Consider the following 9504-nt stretch of genomic DNA (forward strand, 5'->3'; position numbering starts at 1 on the left):
GTCTCATAGTGTGTCTCATGCTCCTTTAGAGTTTATTTTTAGTGATGTTTGGGGCCATGCCCGAGATTCCTTTGGAAGAAAAAAATATTATGTCAGTTTCATTGATGATTACAGCAAGTTTACTTGGATTTATTTGCTTAAATATAAATCTAAAGTTTTTTCTATCTTCCAAGAGTTCCAAAAACTTGTTGAACGACAATTTGATCGAAAGATTCTTTCAGTCCAAAGTGACTGGGGAGGGGAGTATGAGAAACTCAACTCCTTCTTCCGTAGCATTTGGATTGAGCATCATGTGTCATGTCCCCATGCCCATCAGCAGAATGGCTCTGCTGAGCGCAAACATTGCCACATAGTTGAAGTTGGCCTTTCTCTCTTAGCTCATGCCTCCATGCCTCTCAAATATTGGGATGAAGCTTTTATTACCGCCACTTATCTCATCAATAGGCTTCCCAGCAAAGTCATTGGCAACTCAACTCCATTAGAGCGTTTGTATCATCAAAAACCTGACTATAACTACCTAAAATATTTGGGTGTGCTTGCTACCCCAATTTGCGTCCATACAATCACCACAAGCTTGAATTCCGATCCACTCAGTGTGTCTTCCTTGGTTATAGCAACCTTCATAAAGGATATAAATGTCTTGAAATATCCACTGGGCGCATCTATATTTCACGTGAAGTTGTTTTTGATGAAACACTCTTTCCTTTTGCCAAACTTCATCCTAATGCGGGAGCTTTACTTCTTGCTGAAATAGCACTCCTGCCAGATCCTACTGCACCTTCTGATCATGGGGGAGAATTAACTAAACTTGATCATGTGCAAAGATCCCAAGGAAATTCTGATTCTGGTGATATTTGTGCTAATCTGAACTATCATTTTATGTGTGAGGAAACAGACAGAACAGGCGCGGAATACGTAGCTGATCCGGCTGACAGCACGTGATCCCAGGCGGATTCGCACACGCAGCCTGTTGCTGCTGTCAGCACATGATCCCATGGAGATTCGCACGTGGGCCTGGCCTCACGTGGGCCTGTGGCCGACCACGCCGCCAGGGTGGAGCCCGCTGACCCTGCCGTATCGCCTCACGCCACGCCTCCTCGCTCTGATTCGGCCGCCAGCGTAGGTGCGGGAGGGGGCGAATCCCCTGTTGACATGTCACCGTAGGCCCCGACAGCGGCTGACCGCGAGCGCGTGCCTGGCCCCACAGTGGTCGCGCGCGGGCTCGCTCCTGAGCCCGCGGCTGTCCAGACGCCAGGATCCACCTCGGATCGGGAGCTGGCTGATTGGTTCCCTGCATCGGATCGGGAGCGAGCGGGATCCTCTGTGGCAGATGAGGTTTTACCAGGATCTTCTGTGCAACCACCCACAGCAGCTGCTCTTGTGTCTTCTACGCCTCCTTTTCGGCAAACAAGGTCCCGGTCTATGGTACAATTAGGTATGACAAAATCAAATGTGCCTTTCTTACCACTACTGGTGAACCAATTCATTTGCATGATGCTCTTGCTAATAAGGATTGCAAAGAAGCTATGGACCATGAATATGATGCACTTATGAAAAACAAAACTTGGCACTTGGTACCACCAAAACATGGAGACAATATTATTGATTGTAAGTGGGTGTACAAGATAAAAAGAAAATCTAATGGGAGCATAGACAGATATAAGACCAGATTAGTTGCTAAAGGCTTTAAACAGAGATTTGGAATTGATTATGAAGATACCTTTAGTCCTGTTGTTAAGTCTGCTACTATTCATCTTGTCTTGTCTATTGCTATTTCCAGAGGTTGGAGCTTAAGACAGCTAGATGTTCAAAACGCGTTTCTTCATGGTGTTCTTGAGGAAGAAGTGTTCATGAGGCAACCACCAGGTTATGAGGATCACAGCACACCACAATATGTCTGTAAGTTGGATAAAGCACTATATGCCCTAAAACAAGCACCAAGAGCTTGGTATTCCAGATTCAGTATGCAGTTGCAACACCTTGGGTTCATACCATCCAAGGCACATACCTCATTGTTCTTTTTCAGAAAAGGCAGTGTTACTATTTTTGTGCTTGTCTATGTTGATGATATAATTGTTGCTAGTTCAAGTGCAAAAGCTACCACTTGCTTGCTTAAGGATTTAAAGTTGGAATTTGCTCTCAAGGACTTGGGTGATCTTCATTATTTCCTTGGAGTAGAAGTGAAGAAAATCAAAGATGGCATACTTCTCTCACAGGAAAAATACACTACTGATATTCTCAGAAGAGTGGGTTTAGAAAACTGCAAGCCGGTTAGTAGAGGAGAAGCTCTTGCACCAGAGGATGCAACAAATTATAGGAGTGTTGTAGGTGCTTTGCAATATTTAACCCTTACTCGTCCTGATATTTCATACTCAGTCAAGAAGGTATGTCAATACCTGCATGCACCTAGAACCACTCATTGGACTGCAGTTAAGAGAATTCTAAGGTATCTTAAGCACTCAGAAGGTCTTGGACTTCCAATTACCAAGTCTTCTTCTCTTCTTGTAACTGCTTATTCAGATGCAGACTGGGCAGGATGTGCTGATGATAGAAGATCTACAGGTGGTTTTGCTGTATTCCTGGGAACAAATCTTGTGTCATGGAGCGCAAGAAAACAGGCTACTGTCTCAAGATCAAGTACAGAGGCTGAATATAAAGCCTTGGCTAATGCTACAGCTGAAGTAATGTGGATTCAGACACTTCTTTATGAGCTTGGTATTAAAGCTCCTACTGCTGCGAGACTATGGTGTGATAATATTGGGGCAACTTATCTCACAGCGAATCCAGTTTTTCATGCACGAACAAAACACATTGAGGTGGACTTTCATTTTGTCAGAGAAAGAGTGGCTCGGAAGTTACTTGAGATCAAGTTCATTCCTACAGGAGATCAGCTTGCAGATGGGTTTACAAAACCGCTTATTGTGAGAGGGTTGGAAAAGTTTACATACAATCTCAACCTTGGCAAAGCTCCTTGAGGTATAGATTGAGGGGGAGTGTTAGAGTAGTTGTATAGAGATAGGTTTTTCATTTAAACTTGTACTCCTGATCTATCTCTTCTTCTCTCCCTCGTAGCATTATCTCCTGTAACGATCTCTTGATCGATCTCTCCACAACTTGTACGCCAAGACTTCTGCCCAATATATATCAATGCGGCCCGAGACAAAGGGTTCAACGCTTCCAACATATTTTACACTAAACGCCAGATCCATCATCGATTCTTCAAGATGGAGGGAGAGCGTTTGCAGGATACTGCTAACAGGTGCGACCAACACCGTGCTCGCCATATCGGCGCAGCCCTGCACCATCTCTCCCAAGAAGTCCGCCTAGGGGTACGTCCTCAGTAGAATCACTGAGATTCGTGCCCACCTCAGGGCGACATCATCCGCTCTGCCCTTGCGCGGTGGGAGGAAGTGCCTCACCGCTTCAGGTAGGCCGCTGGGCAATCGATCTTCCATGCTCTATGCTCTACCATTGTGGGCAGGGACGGCCATGCAGTGACCGTACCCCGCCCCGTCCATCGTGGCGAAGGCTGGGGGTGGTTGGAGTCGCGGGCCGACTCCCATAGTCATCGGCTAAGAGTCGGCTTATCTCAAAGTCGCTAGCTAAGAGTCGGCTTATCTCGAAGTCGTCAGCTGAGAGTCGGCTTAACTAGAAGTCGTCAGCTGAGAATCGGCTTAACTCGAAGTCGTCCCTGGGACTCGGTCGTGAGGGGCAGTTGCCGCCGACTCCCAGGAGGCGGCTCCTTATCATGGGGTCTTGAGGGGCGTTGTCTGCCCCGATGTTTTGAAAGGTTCTGGGGCTCGGGTTAGCCTACCCGTGGCCCATTACTCCGACAGTAGTCCCCGAAGCTGGTGAGGCGCCGAGGGTGATATATCGAGGAGTCTCAACAGTTTCTCCCTTCTGGTGGAATCTGGACTTGCTCACTCTCTTCCTCCAGGCCGACTAGCTGGAGTCGGACTCGCAGAAAGCCGTCTTGCCTCTTAGAGAGTTTGAATGTCGCAGCGGGGTCCAGGCAGCGTGCCTGATGAGCTTCCTAGCAGCCGCCCGTTGCGGGTCCGTCGCGTGGCGCCACGTGGCGGGGTCAGTCTGCCCACCCACGCGCGCGACGGGACAGGACCTTAGGCGGGGCCCGCCACTACCGTGCCTCGGCATGCGAGCGGATTTGTCGCGGCCGTGCGGACGGTTGGGTTTCCCACGTCGTAACTGCACGCAGTTACTTCGTGTGGTAAATCGTGGGGGCGTGGGGGCCTAGGCACCGTTAATCCCACGCCCACCCCGTTGGCTTCTCACCCCATGAGCTTATAAGTAGGCGGGAGGAAGGGGGCGGTGAAGCATGCGCGCCCATCTCCCCTACTCCCCTTGCTTTCTTCTTGCTTCTTCTTCCTCTTGCTGCCGCCGCACCGAACCACGCCACGCTCGCATCGATGAGCTCTTCCTCCACCGCCGCGCCTCCCGCCGTGCGCTCCGGTGTGTGGGACGGCTCCGAGGTGGACGGCGACCATATTGAGTTCCTCCGCAGGACGCGTCACCTCCCCGGCGCGGACCTAGTGCGAGCCCGTGCCGCGCCGGAGAGGGAAATATCGCCAACGCCAGAGGAGGGCGAGCGGGTCGTATTCCGCTCGCACCTTATGCGCGGCCTAGGGCTGCCGGCGAGCGGCTTCTTCCGCTCCTTCTTGGAGTTCCACGGCCTCCAGCCGCACCACCTCACCTCGAACACGGTGGTGCTGCTGGCTGCCTTCGCCACCCTGTGCGAAGGCTTCCTCGGCGTTCTCCCCACCATCGAGCTATGGGGGGAATTCTTCCAGTCCAAGCTCGGCACGCACGTCGCCGGCGTGCCAGCCCAGTGTGGTGCCTTCATCGCGATGCGGAGATCGACGGCCGACGACCCATTCCCAACCATTCCGCTGATCAAGTCGGTGAAGATGTGGCAGCAGTCATATTTTTACGTGAAGAACATCGCCCTAGACGATGACTGGGTCAATCTACCGCCTTACGAAGCCGGCACTCCGGCTGGGAGGCTCCCCAGCTGGTCCCACCGAGTCAAGACGCTGACTCCCGCTGGAGCCGCCGCCGTTGCGCGACTCCGAGTGCTGATGCAGTCGGAGGGTCTGACTGGGGCCGACCTGCTGGCCGCCTTTGTGGTGCGCCGAGTCCTCCCGCTCCAAGGCCGACCTCATCTAATTTGTCAGATGAGCGGCCACCGGGACCCGAGTCGGATGTGCTCCAAAGACATGCCCCACGCGGAGGTGGTGTACACGGTGAACTACATCGCGAACTGCAGTCTCACGGTAGATTGGTGGTTCGGCAAGGAGCCACTCGCGCGCCAACCCCCCGCCTGCTATAAGTCGTCTTTCTTTTTCTTCTGTCTTCTTTTGCAGCCGAATCTGACTTCTGATCTTTTTGGTTTTTTCTTGAGTCAGAACCCCCTCATCCAGCCCTCAGCCGGCACCACAGGCCCGGCCCGTCAGTTCGTCTCCAACCGGGCGGAGAGGGACGTCGACGACCCTGACTTGGGGGCGGCGGCGATGGAGGCCGACGCCGAAGGAGGCGGAGGAGGAGGAGGAGGAGGCTTCAGGCCGTCGGCCACCTTTGCCGACTGGACTGATGACGACGCCGAGGGGGAAGTCGTCCCGCGCCGCCAACCAAGGGTTGCCCAGCCGGGTGCGAGTTCCTCCGCCGGCTTGGATGGTCAAGGCGGCGCGAAGAGGCGCCGGGCCGGGCCGAGCTTGCTTGGCGGCCGGTCGAAGAAGTTCAGGGGGGCGTCCGCCACGACCAAGCGGGAAGATGCGATCGCGAAGGCCAACCGCTTCCATAAGGAAGTGAAGAAGCCGCCCCTGGTCTCCGCGTAAGTGCCTCCGCCTTTGCCTTGTCTTTTACTAGTGAATTTTGCCCAAATCATTTACGTGCCTTTCTTGCTTCAGGGCTCCCCTTACTTTTGAGAGAGTCGCCGCCGCCTCCGTCATGGGGTCGGCAGAGACGTCTGCCACTACTCGGCGGATTGACCCCGCCGCTGACCTCCGGGAGGCGACGGAGCGGAACACGCGGGAGAAGCGCGATGAGGACGAGGCCGCCCGTCTGGAGAAGGCGGATGCCGAGAAGGCGGCGGCCTCTGCCCAGAGGAAGCTGGATGAGGCCGAAGCCGCCGTTGCGGCAAGGCGGCAAGCAGAGGAGGCCGTGCACCGCCAATCGGCGCTGCTTGTCGTTCCGCTGAACTCCACGCCGCCGCCCCCGGAATTCATGGGGCAGACTGGGGAAGCCGGCGGCGAGAACCCCGTCATGGAGAGGGAGAGCGGCGAGGCCTCCATGTAGGACACGGCCGTGCCGCCACCGCCGCCTCCGCCGCCGTCCGGGGGCGTGCAGGGTAAACATCCGGCAGGCCCGCCGGTGCTGCCGACTGAGGACGAGTCCGTGGCGAGGCTGCTCCTCCAAGTCGCCTCGCCAGCGCGCCGCCGCCTTGAGAGGGCGACTTCGGCGCCACGCCCCCTGGAGACCGGTGCCGCCAGCTCGGCCCTCCCAAATGCCGAGGCGACGAGTGTCGCGCCCGTTGGGTGGGTGCGAGGAGGCGGCATAGGCCCGCTGAACCAGGCGCTTCTGGATGTTCAGAAGAAGCTGCGAGCCGAGGGCGACGCCATCCAGGCCTGCACCAAGGCGCATCTGGCGTCGCGAGTAGCCGTCCGGGTATGCTTCCTTTTTTGACTTTGTTTTTTCCTTGTTCTTCTTTGTGGGGGCGCGCCAGTGCACCCACTGGGTGTAGTCCCCAAGTTTCGGGCCGGCTGCTGAGCAGGCGACCCGGAACTCCTTCTGGCGAGTTCCAATACTTATATTTGTCTAAAAATTCTTATCACAGGAGTATCACAACCTCCGCGTCACTGCCTTCAATCGCAATGTCGAGGAGCTGGGTCGGCAGACTGCCGACTTGTCTGAGAGCCGGAGTGAGTCCTTCTTCTTCTTCCCGGGGGCGTGCTGGCGCACCCGCGGGCTGTAGTCCCCGAGATTCGGGCCGACTGCTGAGCAGTCGGGCCGGATCTTCCCGGCGACCTTCTTTGTTGACGACTTAACGTCTTTTCCTTTTTATTCTTCAAAGGCCAACGCCACTCTTCAGCAGCAGCTGGGCGAGGCCAACACCGCCTTGCGTGCCAAGGGGGAGGAGTGCAGCAAACTCATCGCGGAGCGCGACCTGCTGGCCGCGCAGCTAGCGGAGCAGAGGGAGCTGCTCAAGAAGACGTCGGACGAGGCAGAGAAGAGAGAGACTGCTCTCTTGGCCGAGTTCTAAAGCGAGCGCTCCTCCTGGACCGACAAGGAGGCACAGCTGACCTCCGGCTTTCATGAGATCGAGGACATCATCGGCGGTGAGTTTCTTGGTTTCCTTTGAGCCGCCGACTGTGGGTCGGGCTGACTCCTGATTTTGACTTGCTTCTTTTTTGTCTTGGCAGACTTCTTCCCTAGCCACTCGCAGGCAGCCACTCAAGCCATCGAGGCTGATCGCGAGGCGCGGAGGGCAGATGGTGCGGAGATTGCCGCCAACGCCCCCCAGACCCTCGAGGAGCAGCTTCTGAGCATCGAGGCTCGTCTACGGCCGGCCCATCGGATGCTGCGCCGGCTTCAACATGCCGGCGCCCAGGCCATTGCCGCCCTATGGCCAGACATGCCGGTTCTGCGTACTGCCAGTCAGACTGCCGACTGGCTGGAGGTCGCAGCTGGTCGTCTTGAGGCTTGGAATGATTCCTCGGCCCAGGCTGGAGAGCGCCGGGCCTCGGAATTCGTCAAGGCGTGGTATCCAGGGCTGGACCTGGACCGTCTGGCCGCATTCCGGTCAAAGGCCCAGGCGGAGCTGGTAGCTGTGGAAGACGCCCTCGTCGCTCGTGCCGCGGCGATCGCCGACTATGCCGACACCAGCATCTTCGTCCCTGATCGGGCTGAAGACGGCAGGGAGGCGCCGCCGGAGAGGTTCGGGATGAACCTGGATTACGTAGAGGACTCGGCAGAGGTGATCGGTTCCAGCGCTGAGGAGGAAGGCGAGGCGGAGGACGGAGGCGAGACGGAGGCGCCAGAAGGTGGAGCGGGCGACCAGCCTTAGCTCGACCGTGCCTCCAGCAACGAGCCGCGCCCGACCGAGCCAGCCGCCTCCGGAGACGATCAAGCCGAGACTGTCCGGCTGACCGCCCCGACGCCTGACACCGCCGTCTCTTTCGACCCTCCGAACCCATCTGTCGCTTCCTAGGCTGCCGTCTTTCCTTCATTTTATCTGCTTTAGTAGTCTTTGAAGAACTTGTTAATTTGAACAATTCCACCCGCGGGCTCTATTTTGAACTTCTGCTGGAAGATTCGGCCAAGGGCCTATACTATGTAAATATTTATCCGAGTTCTATCTTTCCTTGCTCATTGCTTTTTTGGCTTTTTCCTTTGCCGCCTTCCCTTAGTCGCCGCCTTGCCTGTCGAACAACCGTTCTGCGGCTGCCACTGGATCAAATGCTTGGCTACTTTGGGAAGGCAAGTACTTGGCCATTTTTAGAGTCTTCTTAACAAGTTGGATAGAAAGCGGCATGCTGACTACTAAAGAGTCGGCTTTGGTAAGAGAGGCAGGAAACCGGCTTAAGCTATGCTTATGCTTTAAGTCCTTAGCCTTTTTTCGTGCGGACGCCCATTCTTCCTTACTCCTGTCCACCAATCAGTCGCTCTGTGAGTTGCGGCTTCTGACAGGAGACGGCTTAGGCGCCACGCACTACTTGTCCGACTGCAGGAAACATTTCATAGCGCAAGGCGGCGAGTCCCTGGACCGACTAGTCGAGCCCGGTGCCAAGCGGCATAACAAAGAGTAGTATACTCGAAGGCATAATTCTTACCATACAGATAACAAAAAAGGGCAGTCCCCGAGCTCGTCTCGGGGGGGGGGGCGAAGTCTTGGTACTTTAATACAAAGGGTAGTGCGATACATACTGCATCAACTGTAAAATCTTCGGAGAAGATTTGCATTACACGGGCGCTCTGTCTCTTTGCCGGAGTCGTCCCTCTTGCGTGCTCGGGGCTTCTGAGCGTCGATCAGGTGGTAGGAGTCGTTTCCCAGTACCTTGTTGATAATGAAGGGGCCCTCCCAAGGCGCCGACAGCTTGTGCTGGCCGGCTGTTCGCTGGATCAGCCGGAGCACAAGGTCGCCCTCTTGGAAAGATCTTGGCCTGACCTTCCTGTTGTAGTATCGGCTCAGGCTCTACTGGTAGATGCTGGACCGGCTGAGTGCCAACAGCTGGCCCTCTTCCAGCAGATCGACATCGTATTGACGTGCTTCTTCTGCTTCTTCCTCGGTGTACATGGTGATTCACGGAGAGTCGAACTCTATGTCCGTCGGGATGATGGCTTCAGCACCGTAGATGAGGAAGAAGGGTGTGAAGCCGGTTGACTTGTTTGGAGTCGTGCGCAGACTCCAGAGGACGGCTGGCAACTCGTCAAGCCAGCAGCCGGCCGAACGCTCCAGTGGTTCGACCAGTCGAGGCTTGATGCCAGATAGGA

This window comes from Triticum aestivum, chromosome 5B (assembly GCF_018294505.1).
Source record: "Triticum aestivum cultivar Chinese Spring chromosome 5B, IWGSC CS RefSeq v2.1, whole genome shotgun sequence".
Taxonomy (NCBI): Eukaryota; Viridiplantae; Streptophyta; class Magnoliopsida; order Poales; family Poaceae; genus Triticum; species Triticum aestivum.